Source organism: Peromyscus californicus, unplaced genomic scaffold, assembly GCF_007827085.1.
Source record: "Peromyscus californicus insignis strain IS unplaced genomic scaffold, ASM782708v3 Scaffold_7__1_contigs__length_154581171, whole genome shotgun sequence".
Classification (NCBI taxonomy): Eukaryota; Metazoa; Chordata; class Mammalia; order Rodentia; family Cricetidae; genus Peromyscus; species Peromyscus californicus.
The window spans coordinates 149,311,527-149,327,604 of NW_026294595.1; positions in this window are offsets into that span (position 1 = coordinate 149,311,527).

Genomic DNA, 16,078 nt, shown 5'->3' on the forward strand with positions numbered 1-16,078 from the left:
CTCAACCTTAATTACTTTTCTGTTGCTGTGACAAGACACCATGACCAAGGCATGGTCTTCTCTGGAAGAAAGAATTCATCTGGGGTTTATGGTTCTGGAGGGTTGGAGTCCATGATGGTGGAGCAGAGGTCACAGAATGCAGATGACTGGAGCAGCAGTTGAGAGTTCACATCCTGAGCCGCAAGTAGGAAGTAGAGAATGCACAAGGGATGGCAGGCTTTTCAGACCCGGAAGCCCTCCCCAGTGACACACCTGCTCCACAAGGCCACACCTCCTCCACAAGGCCACACCTCCTACACAAGGCTACACCTGATTCCTTCCCAAACAGTTCCACCAACTGGGGACCAAGCATTCAAACACATGAGTCTGTGGGAGCCGTTCTCATTCAGACTTACAAGTTCCTTCTCCTGCCTCCATCTCCTCGGTGCTGGTGTAACAGATGTGCATCACTACACCCAGCTTTTTGTTGTTTTTGAGACAGAGTCTAATGCTATAGTTCAGGGTGGCCTGAAACTAAATATCCAGCTCAAAAGAGCTTCAAACCTGGGCCTGTAGTCCTGTCTTTGCCTTCCAAGTGCTAGGATTATAGACATGAACCAGCCAGACCTCCCCTCTACTCCAGGGAGGTGATTGAGCTCAGGTCCGGGTGCTTAAAAGATAAGTCCTCTATCACTCAGCCCTACTTTTCTCTTTTAGCCTCACGAACCTTTTCCTGGAGTCCTTGCTGGCTCCCACCTCCCAGTGTGTCCTACTTTAGTTTCTACTGCCACGACAAAACTCCCTGACGAAAAGCAACTTAGGAAAGAAAGGGTTTATTTCAGCTCACAGTTCCAGGCTGCAGTCGTCATTGTGGGGAAGTCAAGGAGAGTGTGCTGAAGCAGCTGTCACACCACGTGCACACTCAACCCCAGGAAGAAGTGAATGTGTGCATGCCCATGCTCAGCATGTCTTTTTCTTATTGTATCCTCAAACCCAGGGAATGGGGCCACCCACAATGGACAGATCCTTCCACTTCAATGAATATAATCAATACAAGCCTCCACAGACACACCCACAGGCCACGTTGATCTAGACTATCCCTCACTGAGACTTTCTTCTCAGGTCATTCTATATTGTGTCGACAATTAAAACCAACTACCATAACTCAACCTCTTGTCAACTTGATGCACAAATATACCGTATCAGTTTAAGTCATAACTTTCCAACCTCTTTACTTACTTACTTGTTTCACATTCCCCCCCCCATAATATGAAAATTTCAATTTTTATAACAATTCCAATTTTTTGGAAGCCCAAAGTTTCTTTACTGTGAGCTCTTATAAACCTAAACAGGTTGTATACTTCAACCATAGAATGGCACAGCGAAAACATCCTTATACCAAAAGGGAAGGGGTGGTTTGAATGAGAATATGACCCCCACGGGCTCATAGATTTGAATGTCTGATCACCAGGGAGTGGCACTATTTGAAAAGATTAGGAGGTATGACCTTGTTGAAGGAAGTGTGTCACTGGGGATGGGCTTTAAGGTTTTCAAAAGCCCAAGTCAGGCCCCAGTGTCTGTCTGTCTGCCCCTCTCTCTGTCTCTGTCTCTCTCTCTCTCTCCCTGTTGACTACAGATCCGGATATAGAACTCTCAGCTACTTCTCCAGCACCATGTCTGCCTGTGTGCCGCCATGCTTCCCACCATGATGATAATGGACTAAACCTCTGAACTGTAAGCTAGCCCCAATTAAATGCTTTCTTTTATAAGTGTTGTGGTCATGGTGTCTGCTCACAGCAACAGAACAGTGACTAAGACAGGAAGTATTAACAGTGACCAATCACATTAAAGCAGAACCAAAACCCAACAAGGAAGCACTGGTTCTTGCAGCTCCATATCCAGCATCTTGGGATTGTAACAACCTTCTGGGCTACAGAAGACTTGGATAGCCCCACTCCAGCTCTGCCACTGCACACACAACTTCTCTTTTAGGTGTTGGTCATCTCTACTCCACACATGCAGTTCTTCTTGGCAGACATCTCATAATCCTGGCAACTCTGCTATCTTGGGGTCTCCATCCCAACTTCACCAGATGGCTTCTTGGGGCCTCTCTGCAAGGACTCCAACCCTACCAGACAGTCCTCGGTCTTGGCTGAGCTCCACACATCCCCCACTCCACTCTTCCATCTTTGCCTTAAAGACTAGTGCCGTGTGGACAATGTTTATGGCATCGACAAAATGTGCTGACGGCTTGAGATTTATCCCCACCCTCTTGAATGACAGCTCCATCACCTTCTATGCAATGACCGAGAAAATGTCTTCACATTGTCCCAGTGAAGTGCGGAAAGCTCCTCCACTGTAGTGCTGATCTTTCCCCCAATTCCTGCTGTCTCGTCCACACCACCCCAAACACCATCCTGCCTTGAAATTTCCCTGGCAAACCAGTCAGTTGGTCATCTTCAAACTTAACCCCATTGATGCCTTCATGACACATGAAAATTGCAGCTTGATTCTTGGCCAAATGGCACACAAATGCCTCCTCACCTAATTCCCCCATTGAGTTCTTGTTCCTCTGAAACTTTATGAGCTGATCTTCCATTGTTCATGTTTTTCTCAGTATTCTCCTCTTTTAAGCTCCCACATGAACACTCCATGAAGGTCTGTTCACAACATGCAGCAGCTTTTCTAGCCCAGCGTTCCAAACTCTTCCACTCCCCCCTTCCCCCAAATTCCAAGGGCTTAAAAACCAGGCAGCCAGGTTTATCATTTCTGTCACTATTAAAATCCTCCAACAAAAGCAACTTAAGAAAGGGTTTATCTCAGCTCATGGCTCCAGGACACATCCCATCATTGTACAAAAGTCAAGGCAGGAGAGTCGTCAACAGTTAGTCTACCTGACAGCCACATACAAGAGCAGAGAGAAATGGATGAGTGCATGCTTGTGCTCAGCTCACTTTTTATACAGTTCAGGACCGAAACTCAGGGAATTGTGCCACCCACAGTGGGCAGGTCTTCCCACCTCCATGAACATAATCAGGACAAGCCCCGTCTACACAAGACCATGGGCCAAGCTAATCTAGACAGTCCTTCATTGAGACTCTGCTCCCAAGTGGTTCTAGACTGTGTCAAGCTGACAAATGAAAACTAGCCATCCCACAGCAGAACAGGAGGAGGTAAATCCCAGCCCCCTGGACGTTTGCCCATAGCTAGTGGCACAAAGGCCCTCCTTCATGTCTCAGAAAATGCAGAGTTTCAGCTTTCTTCTCAGAAGGGAAAGTTCCCCACAGGTCCTGCCCGCTGCCAGTGCACACATGTGGGACTGATTTACTTGCCTACTTGTTGGCCAGGGTTCCTCTGGTTACTGTGAATTCCTTCCTCCTCTCCAAGTGAAACAGTCACAGGGTGGTCTCCCAGGGGACTTTCTCCAAACTTGTCCCTGGTGGAACCTGATGCTGTGGAAATGCCAGGAGCTCTGTCTCTCGAGAGGTCTCTACCTCTCTCCCCTCACAGCATCCCGGGGGGGGGGGGAGGGGGATACAGAGCCACGTGACTCTGGAGTCTCCCCTGCTGTCACCACTATTCTGGGTGAGAAGGTCTGTGGTGAGCAGCGCCATTACCTTGTAGTGAATTTCACTGGGTCAAGAGCCCCAGGGACATGTTTTTCATGGTGTGGAGGTACTTCCAGCCTTGAGATAACAAGAGTTTCTTATCGGGTTCAGGAAGCTGCCAACAATAAGACACTCACGTTGTCAGCTGGCTGCTTTTGCCTCCAGGGCACATCTGCAACCTCTGGAGCATTTGGGACTGCACAGTGTGTGGGTCGGACTGTGGGGTCCAATAGACAAGGGCAGGGGTGCTTACTTCTGTGGTCTCAAGAGCCACCAGCACCTGACGGGGGACACCTGCACTACAGAGATGTTCTCCTGGCCTGCCTACTCCCCTAGCATCCCTCACTGAATTCCCTGGGGCTCTAGGAATGGCCACACCTGGGTCACCTTGGGTCACTGACCAAAGGAATTCTGGGAAAAGGACTTTCTCAGAGCCACTATCTGCCTTGTTTCCCTCCTTCCTCACCTCACCTTCCTCTTTCATTCCTCCATGTGTAGCCTGGTGTACCTTAAAAATAAAAATGAGTGGAGAGAGGTCACACGGTACTCCTGCCAACCTTCTCTAAGAGGAGAGAGTGAAGTCATTAGACAAGCATTGATCAGAGACAAAATACATCTCAAAATGGGTGGAAAGGAGCAAGGGAGAGAGGGGAGGGGAAAGGAGGGAGGAGGGGTGGAGACGCCTCACTGCTGGCCCTTTATGTGAGGCTCACACAGGTCTAGTTGTTTTGTAGAAACTTCTGGAGAAGGGCTTTGCAGTGGTTCCATTTGGAACAGTAGTGTGGGCAGCTGCTCACGAGGATGCGGCAAGGAGGCCACCCAGCAGGTGGGAGCTGCCAGCTAAGCACTGAAAAGAAAGTCTGCCCCAGATCTTTCCCTAACACCACGAACTTGGAAGGCCCACGTTCCTGTTTCTGTCCACCTCAGGGCCACAGGCATTTCAAAACCAGAGGCTGAGGCCCGTGAGGTGGCTCAGTGGGTAATGGCACTTTGCTGCCCAGCCTGACGACTGGAGCTTCATGCCTGGAACCAACATGGTGGCAGAGAGAACTGACCACACAAGCTGTCCTCTAATCTCTGCACCTATAGGAAATGGCGCTAGCCAGTTTATATTTACCACAGGCAAGTTCTTTACCAGAGGTGTTACTGGCCTTCACCCTTTGACCTTTGCCATTCATCAGTTTTCTGTTTTGTTTTGTTGTTTTTAAATCCCCTTCCTCTTTCCTGGCCCCTCTGCCTGCAACACTCAGTCCCAAGACGGTTTCTTGGTCTCTACTGCAGCACCACCTCCTCCAGAGGCCTTTCTGAGCATCCTTCCATGTCTCCTGTGTGCTGGGAGACAGGGACCTTGTGCCTTGCTGGCCATGTTTCCCCAGCATCCACTCTGCCAGTATCTCAGTGCTTTGACTCCCTACCTTTATGGGTTATTACGTAAGACCATTGTGGGGAAATGAGTAGTTCTCCCAAATGACATCATTGAAAAGTGAGGGAATGACCTCACGACATCCACAAGAACTCTGAAGCTACTCCTTCACCTATAAAATGGGAAGGTGGAAGAGGTTCACAGAGATGATCCAGTAGGGTGTAGAGCACAGGGATAATACACACTCAAGAAGCGGGGGCACCATTGGACGGCTTCCTGGAAACTCATGTGTTCTTTTCACCATGAACCGAGAGCCTGGGATGTTTCACCAACTTGTCCCATTTCCCATTTGCCTGTCATCTGAAAATACCAAGCAGCTGTGGCAAAGGAGATGCTGTGAACACTTCCATGCTGTCCCTTTGGCCCCTCCACTGCCCTAGTCCTGTGACGGAGGCATGCTGGGGCCTCCTACTTTGAAAACTAAAATATCTGCGGTTCTACCACTATCGACATATGTCTAACACTATGCTGGCTAGGTGCAAGAGAGCCCGATGGGGAACAAAGACACCAGCCTGGCAGCTTCCCTGGCACCTCCAGGGAAGAGGTGGCCGCCTTCCATCTCTACCTTGTGTCGTGCTGGCCTTCAGCAATCCAACTCAGACTCAAAAGAAGAGCTTCTTTGCACTCCATTCTGGGTGGGTGAGGGCTTGGCTTCCAAGTGGCAAAGGATTTGATCAAGTTCACGACTCTTCCTATCCTAGATTCGCCTGATACCTCAGAGGCTCCCCAAAACTAAGGTCCATCAACCTGGATTGCCACATCTGACAGGAGAAGCCCCTAACATCACAGCACACTGCCCTGAGCCCACCTGTCTGTCCTCCATATGCCAGTTCATGAGGTCACCCTTTGAGCTGTGACAATTGCCTGCTGCATGCCCCCCACATTGTTGTCCTAACAGTCTGGGTCCTGGGGCCTACCAGGTAAGCCAATCATGTTAGATGTGACACCCACACTGGCCTTCTGTGACACTCAGTTGGGTGGTGGCTTTATCCCCACAGTGAGGACTGCTTTTATCTCTCAGGAGGTTCAGCCATCCGTTGACTATTCATTTATTCCTTCATTCACTCAACAAATATTTGCCCAGCCCTTGCTCTGAGTAAGGACAGAGCAGAAATGAATTACGCACACACAATCTCACAGCTCTCCATGGTGCCAGAGGGGAGATAAGAAAATCTGTGCTAGCAACTCATTGTGGGGCTCCCTGTTCTTTTCAGCAGCTGGGGTCTGCTGCTAACAATACCCTGATTTTCCCTGGGAAAGTGCTGCCTTGGGTCAGAGGTGGGGGTGGGGTGGACAATGCTCCATAGTTTGCTAGCAGATAAACTAAACAAGGGCAGGGAAGGCTCGGTGACCTGGCTGTGGCCTGTCAAAGATGGGGGGAGGTGATCTGATTTCATTTTGGTACCTTTGTAGGGATGACCCATGAATCTAGTAAGGACAGAAGTTACCAGTGTGACTTGCCAAGGAGTTCTTCCATCTGCCATTGGCCTGGGAAGGAGTTCTAAGGGTGGGGCTTCCTGTCTGGACAGAACCAGAGAGTACAACCGGTATCCACGTGTGGCCACGGGTCACCTGCCAATCAACTGTCCAGTGTTGGGTAAAGACACGGTGTGTACCCAGTGGCCTCAAGTTTTTCACTGAGTGTGTCATGCTTTCCAACCTACCTTCACTCCGTACCCCACACTTTCAAACTACATCTAGGTCCAAGTGATTTTACCCCTAAGTGAAAAAATAACACCAATTAGTTAGCTGGATGTGGCCCTTGGGAGAGACTAAGGCAGAAGGATTATGAGTTTGAAGCTAGCCTGGGCTACATTGATCTTGACAAATAATGATAATAAAGAAAAAAAGAGTTCAGTTGTCCAGATAGCTAAGCAGTGAGACACTGGTCTTCATAAGGACAAGGAAAGATAATAAGATGTGCTCAGGGCTACTCTCAGCTTCCAAAAACTGGACTTCAAGTTCAAACTGTTTCCAAGCCACTATGTGACCCTGGGCAGATAGCTGCTTTTCCTCAGACCACACAATCATTAGGTATTTGTCCTAGAAATGTGTTATTTCTGTGTATTAGCTGCATTTCTCACTGCTGTGACAAAATGCTCGACCAAGGAAATGTAAGGAAGGAAGGTCTCGTTTGGAGTCAGCATTCAAGCTGACAGTCCATCATGGTGGAAGTCATAGCAACAGGAAGGCAAGGCACCTAGTCACATCGCATCTGAATTCAAGAAACAGAGAAGGATGAATGTTGGCACTCGGCTTGATTTCTCCTTTTTCAGTCTAGGACTGCAGCCTAGGGGATGGTACTGCCCACTCTCAGGATGGGCTTTTCCTCCTCAGTTGTCCCAGTTTAGAAACTACCTCAAAGATATATCTGGTGGATTATCTCTTAGATGATTCTAGATCCTATCAAGTTGACAGTCAAATCAATTAAAGAGAAGCACCGCGGTCAGGAGACTTGAACAAGAACTAGAGTCAGCGGGATGGTGACCTGGGAAGATCCCTGCCTGCTACGGGTCTCCAAACCCTGAAATGGTTGTGCCTCTGTTCCCAACACTATTTCTTAGCATTGCTTCTCCCCTATTTTTTCCTTTGATCCCAAGCAGAGGAGGGCAGGACCCTGTATCAAATAAAGTAGTTGGGTGTTGCTGTAACATTCCATCTGGAAGTTCTTCCCTTCTCAATTATCCAGTTTAGAAACTACTAGGAAAATGACATGGAAAGCTACACAAAGGACCCACAGTGCTTTTATCAGAGGAAACTTTTATCTGGAAAGAGCTCCTTTGTGGGTGGAAGTCTGCACCCCATGGAAAGAGGGGGTTCTGAAGAGGCCAACAAAGAGCCAGGCCTCCTAACAGAAGGGGGCAGGAAGGTCGTTAAGTCAAGCCCAGACAAAATGTCGGCCCATTCAACTCCCACCATCTCTCTCTAACACATGCAGACAAGAGAAAGACAGAGACAGAGACACAGAGGCCATTTTACACTTACTCTTCAAAGAGAAATCTGTGTGGCTTTTCTGGCCCATTTTGAAAGATGCTTTCCCTCAGGCATGCTCTCAGAGTAAGATCCAAATTCCCTCCTGTGTCTTCCAAGCCCAACAAAACTGGAACCAGCTTCAGGTTCCCAGTCTTCCCTGCTGCTTTCCCTCCTCTAGCCTGCTTGGCTCCTTCCTGCTCCTCGAAGACATCCTGCCCAGGCCACTACACAGCCTCACCCTCCAAGTGCCTTCTCCGTGGCACCTGCACAGACACACCTTGCTTTCCTCAGGACCATGTGCTCAGAAAGGTCTCCTGAGCTACAGAGGTCAACGTGGACACTCTGGCTTTCTACTGGCAGTTGTGCCTCTTGAAAGTCTCATTGTTTGCTGCTTGCTTTCTGGTTTCTTCCCTTAGAAAAAGATTGCAAGATAGGGCTGCTCGGGTCTTGTTCATCATCTATGAGTTAGGAGTGGGGCCTGGGCCCCAGTGGGTGTGTCTGCCAGGAAAGCGGAAATAAGAGCTGTGGATAATGAATGAATATGCTGGGGTTATAGAGACTGGCTGACCAGTTCTGGAAGCTGGCTAAGGATGTGTCTCTGGACTTCTGTGGATGTCTGAGGTCCAAAAGTCAGGCCACTGGGAGAAAGGTGGAGAAGCAGGGAGAAAAGGAACAACCTGTGTAGAGATCCCAGGACAACAGAACTGTTATCATTTTCCTGGATTGTGGGGCTGAAGAGTTGAGGGGTGCAGGTGTTGTTGGGGTGCACATTGCTTTCGGGCCACACAATACTTGTCAGTTACAAAAATGCCCACCACCTCCCCTTCCTTCCACATCTTTCAAGATTGTTCCTGGTGGTCCATTGAACTGTAAACATAACAGGAAAAGAATTAGGAGAAATGCAGTTGCACCAGCCAAGAGAACACATTCCCCAGCCATCATCACAGGTCTGCAGCAGCCTCAGTTGATGGAGTGAGGAACAGCCTGGCTCCTCTGTGACTCCCAGGGACAGGTACATCAGCCTCTGGGTGATCTAGCTTCTGCTGCCACCTCCCAGCCCCCACCTCCAACATCTGCGGGCCTGTGGGACTGTTCCCTCTGTCCAGAGCCCCAGCCTCAGCCACCTTTAAAGATTCCAGCTTCACACAACACCTCCTTGGAGTCAGCTCACATTAAGACTGAGTCGAGCTGGTATCTATACACACTTCTCAGCATCCTTCTCTGGGAGGACAGGTGTCCCACTTGGACACCCCCATAGTCAAAATATGCACCTCTTCTTTTCTCACATAACATTCTGGATCTTGGGTTTTCTTAATTTTTAAAAAAAAAAATTTTTTTTACATTTATTTACTTAGGAGGGGCACAAGTGGAGGTCAGAGGTCAACTGCCAGGAGTCTATGGTCTCCTTCCAACATATGAGTTTTGAGGATTGAACCCAGGGCCTCGGGCTTGTGCCACAATGCCTGTATCCACTGAGCAAACCTACCTGTTCCGAGTTTCCTTCTTTTAATACTGTATCTCAGAGAGCTTTCCAAATAGAAATACACAGATCCTCTTTATTCTAATGGTAGCAAGGGGTTCCACAGAGACAGATCTTAGGGAGCTTACCTTGTTGCCTTTTTACTGGACACTCAGAAAGTTTCCATTTCCACGAGAATAAGTAACAGATCCTTCTCACACATCCTGGCTTGTGTCTCTGCACCTTCTGTACATAGCTCACTTTCTGGTGCTCCACAGGACTCCATAGAAACATCCCCTCCTCCAGGAAGCCCACCTAAACCATTAAAAGTTAAGTTTTAACATGGTTTGACGCTTAGTCCCTCAAAGGTCCATAAACCAAAACCTTGGTCTGCCTTTAGGAGTGGGGCCTGGTGGAAGTGAGATCACTGAAGGTAAGCTTTTGTATGGGGTACTGAAGTCCAGTCCTTCATCTTGATCTTCCAGTGGTCTCTCCAGCATACTCCCTGCCATAATGTCCTGCTTCACCACAGGCCCTGAAACAACAGTGCCTAGTGACTATACACTGACATCCCGGAAACTGTGAGTGAACATTAACATTTCTTCTGTCTATGTTGATTGCTTCCAGCTATTTTGTCACAGCAATAGGTGACGCACAGAGGCTGGCATCTCTCCTTTGGCTTCCAGGGACATGCTGCATACCTGTTATATGACACTATCATGTTAACAAACATCTACTCACCCCAGATAGGGAGCCCACAACAGACCAAATAAAGAGACTGCTAAAGTCCAACTTGAAGAACCAATGCATTTTATTGGGGTTACTTACAGGAGTATGCATGAGGAGTGATTTACAGGAGCAGAAATAACTCACAGACAGCTGTATCACCAAAGGCCACCCCAGCATGGGTGACAGCTCATGAAAGCTGGGACCCTGGAACTTCCTGCACAATCTGCAGGCACAAGCAGCTCAGCTGGCCTCAACTTTTTCCAGGTAGCTTGACCTATCTGAGTCTTACCTAGTCATCTCAGCTTGTCTGAGAGTGCCTTCCTGTAGCCCCTGATGTTATATATGCTTGGGGAAGGAGGAACCTGGCATCTACTGAGTTTCAGGGACTTCCTGAAACTGTTCAGTTGTTTATTTCTTGTGTCCTAAGAAACTTCCCTACAGGATGGCATGATTCACCTTTCCTGTGAACATCTTGAACCTCTACTGTAAGAGATTGGTGTGTCTGTCCTTCCTGTGTCCTAACACCATTTACATTAGTCAACAACACACAGTAGGAACTCAATGGTTTCGTGAGTTCAGAGAACAGCTGATTTCAGTGACTGACTCTCAGTGGCTCCAAGTGTTGCCTCCCTCATTTTATACATCTACCCTCAGTTCCCAGATTTATCACTACTTTCCCATTGACTCTAGCATCACCAGCATCACTGCTGGTATCACGCTCCCTTCTGGAAGACTTTCCCCATCGTTCACACCCAGGTTTTCCCCCACCTGCTCGGCGAAGAGAGCTTTCGCTGAAGCACTCCTCATTCTCTCCCACTGCTGCCGCCTATGTAGTCACTTCAGCATATTTTTTCCAAGCTCCATTGCCTGCTAATTGTTTCCCATCTGTTGGCTTTGTGTCCCTGGGCTAGACTGCGTTCTTAGAGAGTGTAACCGCCTCTGTGATACTACAGAATCTCCCACAATACAGGGATTATGGAAGCTGTTCGATAGTTCAATAGAGCAATTGGTTCCTTCATTGACTGGGTCTGATTCCAATACCGATCACTGGCTGTTGTCCCTGGGGCACCAAGGAAGTGCAGAAATGACCGTCCTGTTGTCACAGCAGGTCCAAGTCACATGGAGAGCTACCATGATGGTCCTTCCAAAATGCCCCACACTTTCAGTCTCTTACACCCTAGCAACCAAGGTCTTGCCCTCCCTTCAGAAGATGTCCACAGTATGCACCTGGAATCACCCACCCCAGGAGGAGAAGAAACAGAATGCCCAGAGTAGATGGAGTGAACTTTACTCAGAGCCTGGAGTCTAGAAATACCTTTAGACATAATTTGACATGAGTCCTGCTTCACTGGCCTTTATTTCCATCAAAAGGCATGCAGTGGATTCTCCACCCCACCTTGGTAGTACAGTGATGCCACAGCTGATATGGCCAAAGGAAACACTGAACCTGGTTTAGAACTGAACATGAGGAGGGAAGAGAGAAAGATGGAGCCAGTGATATGTGTTTATTTCAGACAACCCAACCTAGAGGTGAACATTGATTTAGACTGCCAGCTATGGATGAGTCAGCCACTCTGAAAGAGAAGATGTACCAGTTGATGACACAAAATCACCACCCAGGTTCATCCATCCTTTTCATTAACACTCAGTTCCCTGTGGCTTAGAGATGCTACTTACTGACAGGAAGAAGGCCCTCAGAGGAAACACAGCTCAGAGGCAAGCCAAGCAGGGCCTATCTTCCACTTCTTCCCCATCTGGTAGAGGTAGACAACACAAAACACACCAATACACGATGGGCCAGAAGAGTGTTCAGTAAGCCATGTGTGGCCACAGTGTTTGTGTTCAGAGAAGTGGCTGGAGTCTTAGCTAGGGTGGGAATGAAGGAAGAAAGCACTTCTTTGCTGACACCAGAGTTCTATCTTGAAAGGTGGATGGAAATTTGGCAGAAGAGGATAATGTAGAGGCAGGCATTCACAAGAGAGGATATCAGCTCTAAAATGGACAGAAACAGCAAGCAGAGTGTGGAGAGATTGGAAGTGGGTGTGGTAGGGAGGGCAGAGACACTTCCGGCTTATTAAGGCAGTCTGAATCCATTTCTTCTACAGGCAGGAGGAAGATAAACCTCATCAGAGACATGTGGGCAGAGTGATCTTTCTAGAAAAGAGATGGCTTAGGAAACATCCCACTGTGGGACCAGCTCTAGAGTCATGGAGTCCAGCTAGATTAATCATTGCTGCAATCTCCCAGGCTAAAGAGGACAAGACTAGTGCAGAGGCTGTGTGGATGGACTGGAGGGCAGGCAGGTGCTTGGTCGTTTAGACCCAATATCTCTGAACTCTGGTCATGGATGGCATGTCAGCTGTTGTCAGGATCAAAGAAAAGCAAGGCTGGTAAGGGCATCATTGGGCCACCCACTGCTTCAGATCAGGAATAGAGGACAGAGTACACATTCAAGAGAGAAGCCAGTCACTCATGGTACACCTGTGGAATGTTCCAGAAGCTCTGTGTGCTGGAACCTTGCAACAGAGGGAAAGCAAAGGGTGGTGGTGGAGTTTATGGAGATGGTTCAGGGGCAGGTAACTCCTACACCAAAAGTAGATGAAAGGTAGTGGGGTAAAACATGGAGTTGGTCCAGAGAAAGATTCTGAAAATGAAGGAGAATCAGTAATGAGTCTGGGAAGACTAGATGGAAATGTGTAGATCACACAGTGGATAGAAAACTGACTAGAGGCAGAAATCTGTTGCATGTGAACACAGGACACCCATTTCTTGATTCTAACACACTAGTTGGAGGGGTCTAACCCTGGCCCATTTACCTTCCTAAGTTATGTCAAGAGGTCATAAGACTGACCTGGGAATATGATCATTATTTCTTATCAGTTTAGGGTTTAGGGCTAAAGATGTGACCCAAGATTTGCCAATAAGAGTCAACTGTAAGACTTTTGTTGAAACCTTTGGGAACATAAGTGTCCTGCTTCCTGCTGGGGTGTGATATTGTAGGACACCAGTACAGAGCTTTCTAGACACCAATTTGTCACCTCTCGAGGAGGCTGGCCTGCGAATGAAAACCAACACAGAGGAAGAAAGAGTGAGCACACACTCTTCACCCTCCAGATCATGCTGCGCCTAGGGATTTTATTTACTGGAGTCAAAGGAACTTGCATTTAAACTTAGCCAGTTTGATTTGAGTTCTGTCATTTGCAACCAAAAGAGTGCCGGCCCACGCATGACTGCATAGCTAATGAGAAACTTCTGGTGACAAAGTAGCGTCATGGAGAAGGCTAGCATCTAGCCCTGCACTTGCACATCACACAGATTTCCAGAGCAGGTCAGTGGTTATATAAACAAAAAACCCCAAAACTAGAAATTGACAAGCTGGCTGCATCTCAATACCTGTCAGTGTGAAAACACAATGATTTCCTTTCTATTGCAAGGAGTGAGTCATGCTGATGAGGCCTGGCTTGGCACAGAAGCTTCGTGCTCCTGCCAAGGGCGATGGTTATGATGGGAGCTGATTTATTTGAGGCCACATGTGTTAACATCATCCCAGCAACAGAAATGCAGATATGCTTTGCTGCTGTGTGCCGTCCCAAAGAGGTCCCTTGTTTGGCCATGGAGACCAAAAGCCAGGATGTTAGATATTATGTAAGTCCTGAGGCTGACCACATGTGGGTTCTGAAGAAGGAGAGTCCACTCCTCACAACATGGACATAGTAAAGGGTAGCTTTATATCAAGTGGATCTGGATTGTGCAAAGAAGTCATTTCTAGAAAGACCTAGAAAAGGGATACCAAGTGTTCAGGCAACCTGAATAATGAGGATGCCATGTGGCTGAAGAACCACGCTGGCTACAGATTGAGGACTACCATTCTCTCTGTAATGTGAACAGAGAGAATGGTATCTTGGTATCTTGTCTTTATAGTGTTTCCTGGTACTTAATGCATTCAATCTCATCTTTCCATGTAGAAATCTGTCTACCCATCCGCCTACCTTCCCATTCATCCCACAAACATTTATTGCACCAGACTGTAGGGGGCGCTAAATCTGGAAGGAAGCATTTCCCAAGCAGAATGGGAAGAGCCCATTCTGTTAAGAGCTTGCAGAGAAAGCTCTTAACGGATACTTTGGAGTGGAAGCAGCTTATACTATGGAGCCAGTTAGAAAGGGCTTTGGATGCTGACCTTTAGTACCAGGGTCTCTCTGCTGAGGGACAGAATGGAGGCCCTACAAGTCCAATGCCAGGAAAGATGAGACCATGAGGGAAAAAAAAAAAAAAAAACAGTGATGAAATGAACCCTCCTGGGATAAATCAGATAAACTCCCACACTATATTCTAATACAGCCGTGTGATAGCAGAGACTGACGCTTTAAGAGAAAATGAGGAGAGAAAATACTTAAGATGGAGACTAGTCCATCCATTAGCTTAATTTTTTCTGCCAACCAAGAGGGAACTGTCATTGCTTAATATTAGCAATAGCCCAGCTGAGAGAACACCTGCCTCATGCAGACAGTTGAAGACGGCTGCTGTGGCCAGAGGGAGCTGTCTCGGGGCCTCCATCAGGCAGGGACATGATCAGATTTGCGCTCTGGAAAGGTCACAGCGGCTGCACTGCAGAGGATGGATGAAGGGAAAGAGACGTGTGGTTGTAATGGGGCTGTTGGAAAAGTACACATGATGAAAGTTAGACTCTGGGCACCTGAAATGGAGAGGAAAATCCCTCGAGGGCAAGCGTTTGGGTCTGTTTGCCCCCTTTGACCAACAGCTAGCCTCTGCCACCAGTAGGATTTGAGAAATGCTTATAGAATTGAATTGTCTAGGACAGAAAGCTAATGGAGTCTGCATGAAACAAAACCGATGTCTCTTGCCATTTTCTGCTCTGGAATAAGCATCAGGGCTGAAGGCAGAGCTGGGAAGCTTCCTGGGGTCAGACACCCTTGAGGTTGTGAGCAACAATTTAGGTGGGCAGAATACAAAGCTGCTGTTTCCTGTGTCTGCCTGTCCGATCAGATCTCTGCACCTGAGCTATTCCTCGGGCTAAGGGATTTTTGCTGCTCATCTGGGTGTGGGAATGACCACCTGCCTTTTTAGAAGGTCAAAACTCAATGGTGTCCACTGGGACTAGCTAAACTCCCTTCCTATGAGGGAACGTTACAGCCACATCTGGATTCCCAAACCATTAAACAAGAATCTCCAACATGTGCTTGGATGTTGTTCAGTTCCCACAACTATGCCTTCCTCTTTGGGAGTGCAGAACCCAACCAATGCTTTCAGATGGCGGGACTGCTGCAGGAACAGATTCCCATCGTGCTCACTGTGTTGAGGATTAAGGGCTTTTCTAGCATGTCTCCTTTAAATTTCTTCCCTAAAGGCTGTGTGACTCTCACAGTGCTGCAAACCCATCTTGTCAAGCCACTAGCCTGCTCTTGAGATCCCGCTCTTGCTGCCAGCCTGCCTTCACAATGAAAGTACATGTTTATGGCCCCCTTCGGCACTGATTAGGAAGACAAGCAGACAATGGAACACTTGTTCCCAAAAGGGACTTCGTGGACCCATTGGCAAAACATTAGAGAGTGGGTCTGAAGCCCAAGAAACAGGACACCAAAGCTCTGTAAGCTTGGGGAGGATTGCAGAATCCTATCCCAGGCCAAGAATGAGTCACAGCGAAAGCTTTTAAAACATAAAACCATCACCGTAGATTTCAGTTTTAGGGTAACACATACTTGGCCATGAGGGAATGCTTAAAAAAAATCTGAAGCTACTTGACAGAAAAATGAAACAGCTAAGAACATTGGAATATAATGATTTAACACTCCCCCACCCTCCATTCCTGCTCCCCCGTAATGTGGGTCAGAGCCTACACGGACATAACCGCTGACAGGGAGAGACAGGACTTCTCCCCAGCTCTTA